The 16648-nt window shown below is 38.2% G+C and overlaps 1 long non-coding RNA gene across 1 annotated transcript in view; it reads left to right on the top strand.

Annotated features, from left to right (window-relative positions):
• LOC149919124 (uncharacterized) overlaps positions 1-15567 on the top strand; it is a 19224-nt gene extending 3657 nt beyond the window's left edge. The window contains exons 4-5 of the long non-coding RNA XR_016464451.1: positions 8374-8623; positions 13375-15567. This is a non-coding gene — a long non-coding RNA (uncharacterized LOC149919124). The remainder of the gene's footprint in view (positions 1-8373; positions 8624-13374) is intronic.
• Positions 15568-16648: the final 1081 nt, after the last annotated feature.

Raw genomic sequence — 16648 nt, forward strand, 5'->3', positions numbered from 1 at the left:
CAAATATAATTGTTGGGAAAGTTCCAGCATGCTAATTTTATCCTTCAGAAGTAATTTTACCTCATTAGAAGATTACTGAGCCCTTATGGTATTTTTACATGTCCCAAAAATAAGTTTGATATCATATACCAACTGAGAGACATTCACATGGAACTAAGCTTTGAAAGACTGATGCCTAAAAAAAATGAGGGTGGGAAAGTGAAAAGCAAATAAGTATTAACACTGACAACCTACTGTTTTCTGTTGAAGTTCTTCCCTGTGGATCTACGGAGAAAATAAAGCAAGTTTTTACCATCAGAATTAAATGCACTCGCAGAACTGTAATTAGCTGATAGTAGATAATTCACAAAATGAGCTACAAAATATTTCCAAATAAGATTCTCTTGGATTTCTTTCTTTCTTTTTTTCTTTTTTTTGCATGTAGAAATGTGAGATAGGAGCCTCAGCTTTCCATGTGGGCAGCACACACAGGGTGTGGACGCACCGGTTGCACAGCCGCTCCCGGAATGCAGTCTGGCCTTACAAGGCTGGACGAATGCATTCTGCTCCCAGGCAGGTTTTGCACATGTACAAGTAGTTTTGGATCATAGCAAGAAAATGTCAGTCTCAGGATCTTACTCCATGTAATGCATTACGCCTCAGCAGAAAGATAAACTTACCTACAAAGTAGGGGAGAGAAAACAGAGATGCCCCTCAGGAAAACAAAACAAAAAGTTGATAGATGTCAAAAAAGAACAGAAATGCCTATAACCAAATTAGAAGTTCAGTGCACAGTCCCTTGGCATATTCAGTGTGCAGAGAGTGAGTCAGCTTTCTCTCTTCTTTCTTTCATTCTGTCCTCCCACTGCTCATGTGCAGATGTGCACCTCATCCAAAACAAGCAATTACTTGGGGAGTGCAGGTAAGCCCATTTGGTCTCCCTTTAATTCTCAAGCTCATCTCGGTACTCTTCCAGTTCAGCAGATAGCATATATTTCACTTCCTTTTTACTTTCTCTGTCCCAAGAAGACCAATTTTTATGAGCCTTAACACTTTTGCAGTCCCCAAACATTACACTCGCGATATCTCATTGGCTCATGATGAATGGTTGTGAGATAATTCCTACTGCTTTCAGAACAAAGGGATGTGAAATACAATAGATCTTTCTTACTGGATCAAGAATGGTCTCCATGGCAGTGTCTCTTCTGTAGCAGCTTGTTGCCACAGAAGCTCTTTTGTTATGTGGACCAGTTGGGCTTGGTTATTGTGCTGCTCAGAGGTTCCTGTGACACAGTGCTGACCGATTAGACTAAGACGTTGAATGAAACAGAGCTCTGTTAGAGACCCTGGCACTGAGGACTTGCAAAATACGCAAGAACTGCAATAAATCACATCATTTTTTAAGAGTACACACAGCGAGGATAAAGAAGTATCACTGGCTCAGGACGATTCTGCATAGACCGATGGACTATCACAATGCAGGCCGTGAGGCAGTCATTAAATTTAAATTGGGTATAGGTGTACAAGGGAGTATGGTGCCAGATGAAGGACATTAGCGATGAAGGCAGTGTCATCAACAGAAGAACTTACAGATGAAAAAGAAATAAGTGGGATGTGGAACAAAGGGCATCTGTTTCAGACCTGATTTTCACCATGTGAGCCTATGAAATAAAGGTCAGGAGGAAAAAAAAAGAACAAGAAAAAATAACCCTACCATTTTGAGGTAGTACAAACAAAAAAAACCCCATTTCTGAGTTAAAAACTATGTCAGGCTTGTGGTCAAATCAAGAGGGTACTTTCTTCAGTGAAGCAGAAAGAAGAAACAAATGTGGAAATGTAAAAGTGTATGACCCGCAGGAAGGAGACTCTAAGTTGAAGGTCCAACCCCCACGGGCTAAGTCCTGCCTTCCCTGGTTTTCACTCCCCCTACATCTGCAGCTGAAGAGGAAGCAGTATAGACTTGTTGCTCTGAGATTCGTATGGTTAGTAGAAGAGCACAGCTGTTCAGTCATCAGTGCTAAAAGAACAATGCTTAAAATTCTTACCTGCTAAGAATCATGGAGATTAAATACATATATAGAGTGATCACTTTCCTTGTGGAAAATTTCCAGAAGGAGAGGTATTTCTGGAGAACTGTCAGCTGGCAAATATTTTATTCACCCAATATGTTGTCAAGTTGCCGGTTGGTGCTGTTAGGAGGTGAAAAATTCTAAAAACAAACCGAAGAAAAAACAAGAAAGTACTTTTGTGAGCTTACTACTTTGAAGCAAATGGTTTCCTCCAATTGACATTCCCACTGCACTGGAAAATACAGTGAACTGTAGATGGTAAACAGAGTACAGTGATATCCATAAGTGACATTTTGATGTGAGGAGAAAAGAAGTGAATGTCCGGAGTTTGAGAAGATTTGGAAAAACACCTGACTTTGCCTGGCTAAAGCTGAATATTCATTCCCTCCCCAGGCCTCTAGATTACTATAATGGAAGCAGCACATTGCAGTGGAAAATCAATAGAGTGATGGTGACACTTTAGATAAAGTAAGATTTTTAGCTACCATCAGCATGGTTGACACAACTGATGAGAAATGGATTCTAGGGAAATTAAAAGTATTGAGGGACATTGTGCCTAGTATCAGTATTTAAACTGGAAGGAGGTCTTTGGGAGTGAGACACAACATCTCAGAAGTTTGAGAACTCATAAGAAGTGAACATGTTACCTGAGAAAATTTGGCATTTGGCATAAAACTGAGTGCCTGTGGTAGTGAAGGACTCTTCTTGTGGAAGCCCAGTCAAGTTAGGAAAAGAAGCATTGACAGAAATTAAGTTTTGAAGAGCTCAAAAAAAGAAAACAAACAAACAACAAAAAAAAGAGATGTTGGCCTTGCCCATTGGTAATAAGAAATACAGTCTTCACTTATGTGAGGCCACTTCTGACTGAAGGTGACCGTAAACCATTTACTACAATCACAAAAATGCCCAGGAGAGTACAAGATTAATTTTTCAGCTACCACTGCATGGTTTATGGTTTATACACTGAATAAAAACATGAAGGGAAAAAAAAACAAAAAACAAAACAAAAAAAACATGCTTGAAAGAATCATTGATTTAACTGCATTCCAGAACAGCATTGCATTAAAAGGCAGATCTGACTGTTTATTCTCAGTAAGCTGTATGTATAAAGAAAGAGTTGAAGAAAACCTGGTGATGCCATTTTCAAATTCCATTCACAATCCTAAAATAGCTGGATGTTTCTGCTAAAATGGTTGACAGCCTAATAGCTAATAATGTTGAATTTTATAGGGTTTCATTTTAGACTTTAAGCTGAATATTCAACTGGAATGAGCCTAGTCAGTTTATACCTCTCATAGCCGTAATTACTATCTTCTGCCTAGGAAAACAACACTGGAGTAATTGCCAAAATCCAGGGTGAACACAGCATCAGGTTTGCCAAGAATGCCTTGTTGCTGTCCAGAGCGCGTTAAGAGAACATTATCTTTGGGTCTCTGCAGCTGGCAGGAGAAAAATGAGGGCCAAACAACATCCAGGACATATTTTTAATGCTTCTATCTTCTGCTTCACATCCCACATAGATCTCTCCTGTGTCGTCTCACCTCTGCTGAGCTGGTCAGGACACAGACTATTAACTGAGGGGAAGCACAGCTGCAGCTAACGTAATAGGGAATCTTTTCTGGGGGCGTCACTAAAGTACATAAATGCTCATTACTACCCTTCATGGCTCTAAACTCTACATATTTCTAATAGTTTTACTGTTTTCTGTAGGCTTTCAGCTTGCAGCTGGAATCATTTCCACATGCCAACAGCAAAGTGAAAAATAGAGAAGGGAGGCAGAAAGGCTTTGCCATGAGCAGAGTCCCCTTTGCACTTTCTCAGTGTCAACTTCTGCAGCAGTATTTGCACAGAATCCCACTTCCTGTCAGTCCTTGTGACCTTGCTATTGCTCTAAGGACTTCCAAAGGTCCAGTGTCATTCCCAAGATGTTACAGGCAGAAGTATCCTCAAAGACAGCACACAGTAAATATGAATAGATATTGAGGGATAGCTCAGCATATATTCTAGGTGTTTTTTTGTTTGTTTTTTTGTTTGTTTGTTTTCAAAGCCTGACCTAAAGTTCACATTTTTCTTAGTCAAGAGGTGTTTTCAGACTGTCCTGCAACTCACCCTCTTTCACTGCCACTTGTTGCCCTTCCAGGCTCAGGCAAGTTGCATCCTTATGCAGCCAGCGGGCCTGACTGGTGCCTCTCTCAGAACAGTAGCACCTTGAGTGAGGAAAGTCAGAAGGGGCAAGTTTCAGCATGCATTTTGTCATCCTGTAGCAGGCTAAGAACTAGCAAAATATTTTAATGGCCATGAAAAGAAAGTAGAAATTAGAAAATATGTTACTGTTGCCTTTCTCAGAAGTTGTTTGAGAAAAAATAAATGAGGGAATGAGTCATAGAAGAACAGAAACTGCTAACCATGGTATGAGCTGAATTTCTTAGAATATTCTGCTTCTGTTTATTTCTGCCTCAAAACTCTCTAGCATGTTGTCAAGTTATAATGCTTGTAGCAAAACATGCAGTGAAAGCAGAGCAGAGTGGATTGCTAATGATAGCTGCAAGTTGTTTATATCAGACCAGTGCTTTCAGAGGTGTTGTCTACACCACACTGGATCAACAGTAGCATGCTGGAATCCTTTTCATCCCAGCAGACCGACAATTTTCATTTCAAATGACTTTGTGAATTAAACATACTACAGAGTCCATTGTTGGTGGCATCTTCCATGGCCCTGCAGATTACTTCGTACCAATGTGACATTCTTCTTTGATTTATTTGCTAGTGCAGCTGGTGAGGTAGGAGAGACAAACCAAAAGCTCAAATGAGATGGTGGAAGGACTTTTTTTCACTTTCACAAGCATTTGTACCTGGTCTCGAAAGAGAAAAATGATGGTGAAGATTTAATATCCATATAGATTCTCTTCCTCTAATCATAAATTTTTTTGTTTCTGATTATCTCTCCGGCCCGTAGTCTTCCTGAATTCTTTAACTGTAATAAAGCAAAACAGATGCAAGAAGATTGACTTTAGAAGGAATTTAATGCAAGTTAAAATAAATGGAAAATTATAGCCCCAACTTGTAATGGAAAACTGATATTCATCTGAAGAATTATCACTCATCCACATACCTCTCCTTGGCCAAGATTTTTAAACTAACAACTGCAGATGACTCAGTTACCAAATCCTCATTAACAGTATGCATAGCCAAAACTCACTGAGATGGGGTTTGTCCGTCTCTTGTGTTTGCACGGACCTCACCTCATTTTCAGCAGAAGCCAATATTGTTATACATTATTAACAGAAACTGTAAAACTTCTCACTGGATAATTCTCTACTGTGGCAAGAATAAGCTATGAGCCTCCAGCTGTTGCTTCTTCTTCCCCATTTCACTTTCTTGAAGATGCCGAGTATTGTTATGGCACTGAGTCCTCTCTCTCATCCAGTATCTTCCAGTCATTAAATGTCTGAGCAAGAACCATCCTCCCCTGGTGTTGGCTCTCACCTCCTCATTCGGCTTTGAAAGAAACATCTCTGTTACTTCATTGTACCCTTTCAAATCTTTTCACAGAGCTCTCCCCACAGAGCTCTCATCTCTCTGTGATGCTTATAGGATACTCACCACACTTAGGCTACCGATGAGCTGTAACCAAGCACACTGTTATCATATTCTCTATTTGTAGTACCCTTTCTGTCCATGTTCCCTTAAAGATATGTATCGGCAGTAGAATCCCAGTTTAGGATGGAGATACTTTAAGCAATAACAGCACGAGTAAAAAAATACATTTTTTGCAGCAGGAGATGAACTACAGATGTGTACATACATTACTCTAGTTGCCACAGTGCTGGATATTGGAGAGATTTAAATACATAGAACTACTTTCTTGTGCCAGTATCTGTTCTGTTTTAATCATAATTACTGACAGCACACTGCTGCAGCAACAGCATTTCACCTTGAATATCTCAATTTTAGCAGTTCATAAACTGCATGTAAAAAATACCCACTGTTAAAAATTGGCAGTACAGCTACAGCCTATGAGCAGTTCCTATTTAGTTCAGGAATTTTATCTAAGAACAAAAGATACAATTGCTGTTCCAGAAAACATTCTTTCATATTATCATGTACAGAACTGACTTTGATGACATTGCTCTGTATTTCAATTATCTAAAATATGAACTTTTAGAAATATAATCCATTCACTGTTATCAGCTTTGTACTTCCTTGTCCTTTGATAGTTAGTGCTGAGTAGCAATAGGAACCCGCTGGCTGCAGTCCCATGGATTGGAGGAAGAAATACAGAAAGAATGCCAAAAAGCATATGGAAATGCCCATTCCTTTGACTTTGGCAGCTACATGCTGAAGACTATATGCCTAATTTACATGCTCACTACAGAAGAAAATGGCTTTTTGCCTTCCAAGTCAAATAAGTGCCTAGCCAGGAAAAAGGCTTCCCAGTCACTAACAACAGAATAAACAAAGGGGAGTCCTCCCTGACATTGTAAAACTTTTCCAGAGTGAGGTTTCCATGTTTGTTTGTAATTCCTTCTTCCAGTTTCTTTTCTTCATTCTCCCTCGTGGGAGGGCCTTACAATCTGTAAGTTTTACTCTTGCCTGTGCTGGGCCGTATGACTCTTGCAACGGTAGATTGAAGCTACAGAGGCCTTTAGGGACTCAGGCAATCCTTCTGCACCTTTCCTGCCAGATCTGTCAAATCACAGGGCAGGAGAAAGCAAAATCCCAGTCTGGTTGGCTTGACTTGCATTTAGCATATGATCAAAGACTGCCTGTTGCCAAGTTTTCCCACAGCTGGATACATTTGACCTAGGTCTAATGTGTTTGCCTCGCTACATGGAACTTGCTGAAAATCTGACTGTGGCAGCTAACAATATTTGAAAAGGGGACATAGGCGCTGTAACATCATAAACGTAATACCCAATGAAGTTTATGCAGCAATTTATTAGAATTTCCCAAGCTGTGTGGTTACACAGACCTAGACCAAAATAACCTCTGTCCACATACTGGCGTAACTGTACATATGAGTGGAGCAATGCACACAATGCACATGTGCATTTGCTGAGACAAAATAGTGCAGGCATGTCCTTTCTGCAATATTGCTAAATGGTTAATTAATTCATTTGATTAACTTGAGTATCCTGTGACACAACAGTGCACTACGAGATCCACATGAGTGATATGAGACTGAAGAAGCAAATGTGATGGATCAGATTGCAAGACAAAATTCACTATGACCCTCTCATTATTTTCTAACGATGTGTACAAACAGAGCCCACCAAAATTGCAATTGCAATTATGTGTGCAAACTGAGTGTGGGACACACCAACTTCTCACAGGAAAATTCCCCCAGGGCAGTAAGTTGCTCATCCAAATTATTTACTGGACTACAGAAAGCCAAGATTTTTAAGCAACAGTTAGCAATTCGATAGTTTACGAATATGAGTCCAAGGTTAAAACTGCAGAAAATGAAGTCCAAAGGGAATGAGAAAAAAATAATAATGAGCAAATACAGTATCTGAATTTTCCTCATGTATATTAGCACAGCCATACTTTCTGCTGAAATGCAAATTGCATTCCTGCTTAGTAGTGCTATTATCTTAACTCTAAAATATTCTATTAATATTTTCCCCACCTGGATTCTTTAGAAAAATACGATGGTGTTCCCAGGGTATGGCCCTGACTTCACTAATTTTTTTCTTCTTTCACTTGCTAGAAAGCATGGGAAACACCCAACTCAGTTCCATTAACTGATTTCTTTTTAGTAAAACATATAGAACTGCAATTGGCTGGTCTCAGTTTATAACTCCTGAATGGGTCTTTTTGATATGACTCCAGGGAAATGTCTTATTTCACAAGATGTTCCTATTTTGCTTCAATGAAATATTTGTTTTGACTTCTAATATATAATTGCAAAAAATAGATAGAACGAATTAATTACTGTCATTAATCAATAAAGTAGTGAAATACTATTGAATAAAGGTTTTAATGCATAAAGTTGGCCAAACTAACATTTTTTAAATGTTAACATTTGCAAATATCAAATTTCATTGCTTGATGATAAGCAAGCATTACACAACTGACAATGTCACTAAGGCTTAAATTACTAAAGATGTTAATAAGTCATGTAGGAATCAAGATCATATTTCAAAGATTGAAACTGGTATTGGATGAGTAGTTCAGTGGGCTAAAACTATTGTGTTGTTAGGCCATCTTGAGCAGATCAGCAAATTTGGAAGTGAGGCAGTCAAAACAGTAGATAAAGAAACAACCCTATAATCAATATGATATTGATTTAATCCAAACCTTTTCCTTCACTTTTCATTTGCAGCTAAAATGCCTTGCACAGTTGTATGGGAACTGCTGAGTCACGGCCTGAACCTCTGATTAATCACCTGAGGTGAGCAATGAGTCAGCCCTGGGAGCACAAGTGAAAGCAATTCACCTGTGCTGCAGGAAGGGGTGGAGCCTGGCTGCACCTCTCCTAGACCCATTTAAGAGCTGACTATCAGTGGGAAAGGTTCTCTCTCTATTCTGAAGATCCTCTTCACTGGAGTTTCCTGAGTGAGCCCATGGCACGGGTAAGCATCCTGTTTATTCTCTTTGTCTGGCTGTGCCTAACTCTCTTGCTTATTTCATTATTATAACACCTTAATATTATTTGATTATATAATATTCCTTTATATAATTTTCATTGATTATACAACAGTGCATTGAAATAGCTACGGATGTTGATTTTAACCCAAGTTACAATGCAAACTAGAGATAGAATGAATTTAACTAATCTTAAACCTGCTATCAACTGCCCTGTCATAGCACCAGGCATAATAGCTAAAGGAAAATATATACAGCCTTTTATGCAGTAGGGTTTATATCCAATTAACTGTCATAGCACCAGGCATAATAGCTAAAGGAAAATATATACAGCCTTTTATGCAGTAGGGTTTATATCCAATTAATGAGGAAGAACTAATAGCAAAGACCTGCTTTTACATTTTATCAGCCTAAGCTCCATGTGATACAAAGTCATCGAAGTGTACGCCAAGAAAAAATTCTCATTTGAGCTGTTTATTTCACAGTGCATTGTTATCATAGCTGTCAGTTTTCCAGTGCATTCTTTAGAAATGAAGTGGCCCTGGATTGCTGTCATGACAGCTTTAGCATCAAAGAAAAAGTTTCTATATTGTTTGTTCAGCTACAGTGCGTCATTAATCACAGTTCCCATGAAACGTGAAAATAAGCAATCCAATGCTACTGCAATGTGTCTCTGAAAAATAAATGGTGTATACTGGGCTTCATTGTAAAATGAATGACAGATATCTCTTCCCTGTGGTTGACTGCTTTCTTACATCTTTAGTGAATTTAGTGTATCAATATCACTGCAAAGGAAAACAAGCAGCAAGGTAAGAAAATAGTTGTGAATCCCTAATTAAAGGATTTAAGTCCAGAGATTTCTGGACTAAAGTCTGAAAGCTCAGGTTTTGTGGTACTTTCTCCTTTATTATTTTTTAGGACATTTCAATCATTAAACATTTTTGAAAATGGGAGCTTTAATCCAGATTTTCACATAAAGAATGTAGAATTTGTCTCTCCATGATTTAAAGAGTTTTATGGGAAGACAGGATCCATGTACCTTTTACAGTCTTTGCTACATATTTTTAACACTGAGACACAGTAAACACACCTAAAATATTTTCATCCAGATTTCACATGCTATTGTCTTACTTTCCTCTTGCTTTTAAAATTGAGCTAATCAGGAGGAAATAAATTCCAGTACTTCAGAGGTGATTGTTTACACAGATTCCTTTCTCCACTGTATAAGTTACAGAGAAAAGTGAAATATCAGTGTTATGTGCTGTCACACTTGCTATCAAGCCATGTATCCGAATTTATGGCAAGAACACTGAATTTTGAACTTTCATATATGAAGGCTCAAAAAATCTATCTGAAAGCTCCAATAGATTTACAGAAAGGGAAGGATTTCTTTCTTTCCATTTTCTTAACCAGTATTTTGCTTCCTTCTTTTTCACACTGTTCTGGAATTCTGGTACAAGATAATAATGTGCATGAAAAACAGTAGAAGTAAAATTGCACATGATACTGTAACTTTTTCAGAAGTTATGCTGTGAATTTTGAAAGGTCTATATAGATGTCAGAAATGTCCTAAAATTCAGCTGCTAACAAAAAAATTAAATAGCAATCTTTTTTTATAGTCCAGCCATCTTGTGATTATGGAGAATGTAAAAAATCCACATGAATGTCATTCATGTTTGACTTGTTCTTACATAAAAGAATGATAGAGGAACTAAATACAGGAATCTACAAGATGTTGTAGGTTTTACCTAGTCAAAATATCTCTTATTTCCATCTCACCAATGCAAGCTAAGGCTTGACTCTTTTACAGATAAACTGTCAGATCTTCATGCTACAACTACAGATGCACCGTAGATGAAAACCAGACACTAATGAGTATGCTCTGGGATTTTCATCAGTTGTTTTAACTGTGTAAGTACTTTACACAGTAACAATTCCTTTAGTTGTCTATGTGAATAAATATTTACAATCAAAACTGAACTGCAAGTTCAGGTATCAAAGGAGAACAGCATTAATTTTGATCTGAATTTGGAACATCTTTTCTTGCTTTCTTCTCACAATAAAATATGATTTGAAACTACATACTTTAATTATAAAAGGCAGAAACAAAATGCCATATTTTTAACAATTTTTATTTTCATGTTAATGAACTAACTGGCTGTAATTCTGTTAATATATGGCAGAGAAGTCAGTGTTAGTAAAAAGATGTACAAACAGACAAATTCCATCAGCATACTAACAGCCTTTACAGGTTTCCCAAGTAAAACTGTGGCTAGTGAAATGAAATACTGGATCAAACCCTGAGTGCAGCACAGCCTGGTCCAAGGGAGCCAGAGAAAACTAACAGATCTGAGAGTCTGAGCCTGAGGATTTCAACAGGATTAGCAAAGGCTGATGAGGAAAAGGGAGGAGGAGGTAGGAAATTCCCCCCTTGGCTCCTCTCCTCCACAAGAAAGAGGACTGCTGGTGTTGGAAATCTTTGTCACAGTCTTTTGGGTTAGAGGCTGCAGGGTTCTATGTGGGTTGTGAAGAAGAGGTGTGAGGATGTAGCTCTGTGCATGGTCATCATTAAGACCATGCTGTAAAGGAAAGATCTGGACAGCTGTTGCAAAGGGCAAGTGGAGAGTCAAGGAATCTGAGTGCTCAAAGGGTAAGAGAACATTACAGCAGCCTGGTGCCTGGCTGTGAGAGTGTCATTCAGTGAAGAAGATAGCCAAATTCCCACTTAATATACCAAGAACAAGTTTTACTAAATTACTTCTGCCTTTAGCTGTTTGCTTATCTACCTTGCATGCTGCATTCTCAAGACCAGGCATCTGGAAAAATAAATGATTTGTTTTCTCATGGAATATTTCTGAAGTTAGATCATAAACTTCCCTGGCAATTTAGCTCATGAAGATGATATATGAAGACTGATGTGTTAGGTTTCTCCGACTGGAGAAGAGATCAGATTACCTAGGGAAGAAATGGGAAAGGTTATCACTGGGACCTAAGTGACTGTCTCTGAGCTCCTGTGAGTTCTTTCATTTCTAAAAGTAGCCAGAGTTCAGCATGGAAGAAGGAATGGGGAGGAAAAGTTTTGGAAAATTTCCTCTCTCAGAAAACTCTTTCTTTTAAAATTCTCACAACATAAGCTAAATCCAACAAAAGTCTTCAGAAGAAGTAGATTTGCAGGTAGTCACTGAGTAAATTAAAGATGAGCATCATTTTGAAGATCTGCAAAAATATGTAGTAAGTTTAATGGGGAAAAATATTTACTGAGTGACTAGGCAATAAAATGGCAGGTAAAATTCAGTAGAGATTGCTGTAAGGTGACAGGTACAAGAAAAAAATGATTTCTTTGATGAACCCCACATTGACTATTACTATTTTGATTTGAAATCATGCCTTATAGATAGGCATTTCTATGAATATATCGCCTTGATGAGCAGCTGTTATGCAGATGGCAGGTTAGGCATTATTAGGAAAGAATAGAGAGCTAAATTTTACTACTCCACAGTAAAATATAAAGAAGTCCAAATATCTTGAATACCTTGTGCAGTTCTTTTCCTTATCTAGGAAATGATGTAGTAAAAAATGGAATGGCAACAAAGAAGATGCAAAATAAGAAAAAAATTCTATGCAAGAATATTTTCTACTCATTCTGAAAAACAGCTGATCTAGAAAAACAAGACAAAGGTTTATAAAATCCTGAGTGGTATGGAAGATAAGAAATGGATAATAAGAAATTATTTTTCTCCATCTTTCAAAAATGGGGAACATTCACACTAGCAGTTTACAGGTTCAAAATTAAGAGAAGGAAGTACTTTTACAAGCATATATATTTAGTCTGTGGATCTCACTGCTACATAATGTCATAGATGCCAAAATCTTGCATAAACTAGAAGTGGTCTGAACAAATTCATGTAAGCAAAAATCTGTTCCAGGATTTTAATGTAAATGGACCACCTCTAAATCAAATTCACCACCTCTAACTCAGTTGGTTTCTGAGCCAGAATTTAGGAGAGTATACTGGGAAAAGTCAGTACATTGTTTGACAGAAACCACTTGTGTTTCACTGTTTATTTGTTTTAACTGAGGTTGACTTCTATCAAGATCAGAAAAGCATGGTTTTCCTTACAGTGGAAGATGTATAACTTATTTTAGTCACAAAAACACCACACTTCGTGGAAATAGAAGAATTGAGACAAGTGATGTCAGTGAGTTTTCTCAAAAAAAAAAATGGAAAAAGACCAGTGTTGGAAACTCTGTCTCTGAAAGAGACATCATTTTTCTATAGATGGCACAGTATCTGATGAGGTTTTATGGATCTTGAAGATATAGTTTGAGCAGAAATTAACATTTCACATATTTCTTTATATGTGAAAAATTGCCTGTATTTCTTTATGTCATGAACTTGCAGGGAATTGCCTCCAGACTCTTGGCTCTCTGCCTTCAGTCCTCAAAAGGTATAATTCTTTGAGGGGTACAGAATATCTTTTCAGTTCAACATCAGTCCTTATTTCTTCTGTGTTCTTCTGTTCATCTTCATGAGCTGCAGGAAACTGTCTCTGCTCTTCAAATATTTAGTATGCTCACTATTCACATTTGGAGACAGTGTTTGGGGATAAGTTGGTCCTTTGTCTGATCCTGTTCAGTTGTTCTAATGTTTCCATTTGTCTAAGTGCTTTCCTATGTGATAAAATCCAGAGACCTGAATTAAAATATTTGCTCCTTGTGTGGTTCCTCTCCAACTCAGGAAAACATTGTGAGCTACTTAATTACTGGAATTCATTTTGGTCAAGATGCAGATGAAAGACTTCAACCCACTTGAACCCTCTTCTGAGGAATCTCTACTGAAGGAACACAGAAGTACTCTCCATCCTTCCTGGCCTTAGAATACGTTGTAAGCTTTAAGATCCAGCTCAGCTAATCAAGTTCTCTTTTGAGACATGGAAGATGTGGAAGACACAATAGAGCCATCAAGCCATACCAAGCTAGCTTGGTATAAGAAGGATGGTGAGCCCAAGGCTCCCATCTACTTGGTCATCTGTAACCACTAAGATGCTAGTGGTTGCAGTTCTGTTCTGCTTGTGATGATTAGATGAAGTCCTCCACCATTTTCTCTTTGTTACTAATGAGAATTATAAAGATTAGGGAAATAAAGATAAATATACATGCCTCAGGGGAAGTTGCCTGAATGAGACCAACAGCACTGCTGGGATTGCTGATTATGTTTCTATGAAAAGGAGATGGTCTGTTTACTTGCCAGATGAGCAGAAGACTTGATATGCTTATGCTGCCTGTATCATACTCTGAATGCCTTTCCCATCCACTAAAAAATACTGAAAAAAATACTGGATATGGCAGTTACAGCCTCTGTGCTGAAGGAGTCGATGATAAAGCCATGCTGTCCTTAATGGAAGCTAGAAATGATCCAATGTTTCAGTCTGTAAGGTTTATTATCACTTTGTCTTCCCTATTCATTGTGGCCAGCAGCCAAGCAACAACATTTCTTCAAAGTTTGGAAGTTAAACTAAAATGCTTAGGGCTGCCAATGCGTACAGAACACTATGTATGTGAGGTGTGTAATAAATATGGAATATACAATTCATATATGGATCTGACACTTCAGACTTAAGTCTGTATAATTAGACTTTTTGAAAGAGTTTCTTTACATTTGCAATGCTGCACATTCTGCCGTTGATCCTGTTGAATCTTACTGACAAAGCAATATCACTATCAAGTTAAAACCATCAGCAAGTGGCTTAAACACCAGTGTTTCCACTGTAGTTGGGAAATGAAAAATATTGCTAATATAACCAAATTAACAAAATGTACTGTTTAAAAACTGCATGTAAAAATTATTGTGCTATTATTGACATTTAAATGGGAGAGAGCTTGGTGATGGTTGCACAGAGCCTGGAGGCTTGGTTGCAAAAGCTTGGTGTTTGCAACCCATCAGTTTCAAATCAATTCCTTAATTCGATCTTATGTAATGTAGCAAAGCAGTAGTCAGTACAGGATTCATATATGTACCTTAGAAAGTCAGCATTTCATTTAGTGGTTAACTTCAGAATCTCTTTTTCTCTTTTTCTATTGCAAAGACTCTCTGTCTAAAAAAAAAAAGTGAGAATTAAAAATGACCTTTTTAAGTATTCCACAAATTAATTTTGGTTGAGGTTTAAGGGAAAAGCAGTATAGGTTGTTGGAAAATGAAGAGAAGATGTTTAAATAAAGAAGTTGAGAAATAAAATATCTAATGGCCTGCTCACTGAGTATGCATACTGTTGTACCTTTCTGAAGCAGCCAAAGTGCACACTGAAAATTGGGGAGAGTACAAAGCCCTTGAGCACAGTTTTCTGAATTCTCTGCTCAGTTTCACTAGCAACTCAGTGTGTACCTGTGCCAGCCCACCTGACCTCTGACACTCTACTACTTTTTCTGTAGTTTCTGGAAAAAAATAAATAAATAAAATTCTCAAACATTTTACTGAATGAAGGCCTTTCTCTTCAAGTACCTTAAGGCAGGTCTTTAATGTTTTGCTCTTCCCTCCCCCCAGGAAACGGCATCAAATATAGAATCATAGAACACCATCAAGGATATTAGCTGCCACCATAATACAAATTAATTACAACACCTCCTTTGTGCAAAGCCCAGGCTGGGTAACATCAAACCATGACCTTGCCCTTAAGTATAGCATGCACCTGCATATTCCCTGCCTGCTGGTTACTTGGACTGCTGACTGCCATCCGGGATCCATCACAACTGTGGCATGGTGTGGGAGTCTGCCTCTGCACTCAGTGATCTAGGTCTGAGCTGCACCTCCTGGGATTGTTTTTACTGTTCTACAGCTACTTACATCATTGCTGCTGCAAAATACATTACAATCCGGGTGCTGCTATGTTCTGAAGTGGTTTTGTAAGTAGTTTTACACTCATTTGTCAAATAAACGAACCTGACACATTCCTTAATACATTTAGTTTTCTTTTAACTAATCGTAAATCAGTCTTCATCAGCGAAAAGTAACTCTTCATGCTCTGCTGGACCTTAATCAAATATTATAACAAGTGATACTGAAACTGCGTATGACTTCAAATCGCTGCAGATTATCAGGATCATTGCAAAGGCTTTCTTTTCACATGCCCAAAGATTACACTTACAAAATATCTTCTTCTTGCTGGCTCTGCACCTTATTTTCCAACCGGATAACCAAACTAAGCCATACATCCCTGTCTCATTTAAACTGGAAAGTATAAAGGGATCAGAATTTCAGAAATTTCAGAAAAGAAAGTTTCCTACTAGAACTACCACAGGAACTTTGTGCAGCTCTTAGAACTGCCTTAGAGAGAGTTTTCATAGAATCGCCAAGGTTTGAAAAGACCTCAGTGATCATCCAGTTCAACCATCCACCTACCACCAGTATTTCCCTCTAAACAATGTCCATAGTACAACATTCAAATGTTTCTTAAACACCTCCATGGATGGTGACTCCATCCTCTCCCTGGGGAGCCTATTCCAGTGCTGAACCTCTCTTTCAAAGAGATTTTTCCTAACAAGCAACTGAATCTCCCCTGGCACAACTTGAGGCCACTCCCTCTAGTCCTATCACTAGTTAAGCAGGAGAAGAGGCCAACACCCACCTCGCCATAACCTCCTTTCAGGCAGTTCTAGAGAGTTAAAACATCTCCCCTAAGCCTCTTCTTCTTCTGATTAAACAATCCCAGATGATCAGTTGACTTCACCCTTCCAGGGCAGAACTGAGAAGCAACTGGTAAGTGCAGTATTGCTAGTCTCCCTTTGTTATTGGGTGCAAGTAAATTAGGGCTTGCTAATAACATGTTGCACTGGGAAAATGTGAGAGGAATATTCAAATGAAATGTGGGATTGGATAGTTAGGAGACAAGTGCCACCTCCTCAGAATGTTTACAGCCTCTTGCACATCACTTCCTAAGAAATAAGCACAGATACAGTGCTATATTGTACCTTAATAACTCCAGTGCCTTTTGGATGCTTTAGCTTTACATCCCAGC

The sequence above is a fragment of the Phasianus colchicus genome, chromosome 2, assembly GCF_987193195.1.
Source record: "Phasianus colchicus chromosome 2, bPhaCol1.hap1.1, whole genome shotgun sequence".
Classification (NCBI taxonomy): domain Eukaryota; kingdom Metazoa; phylum Chordata; class Aves; order Galliformes; family Phasianidae; genus Phasianus; species Phasianus colchicus.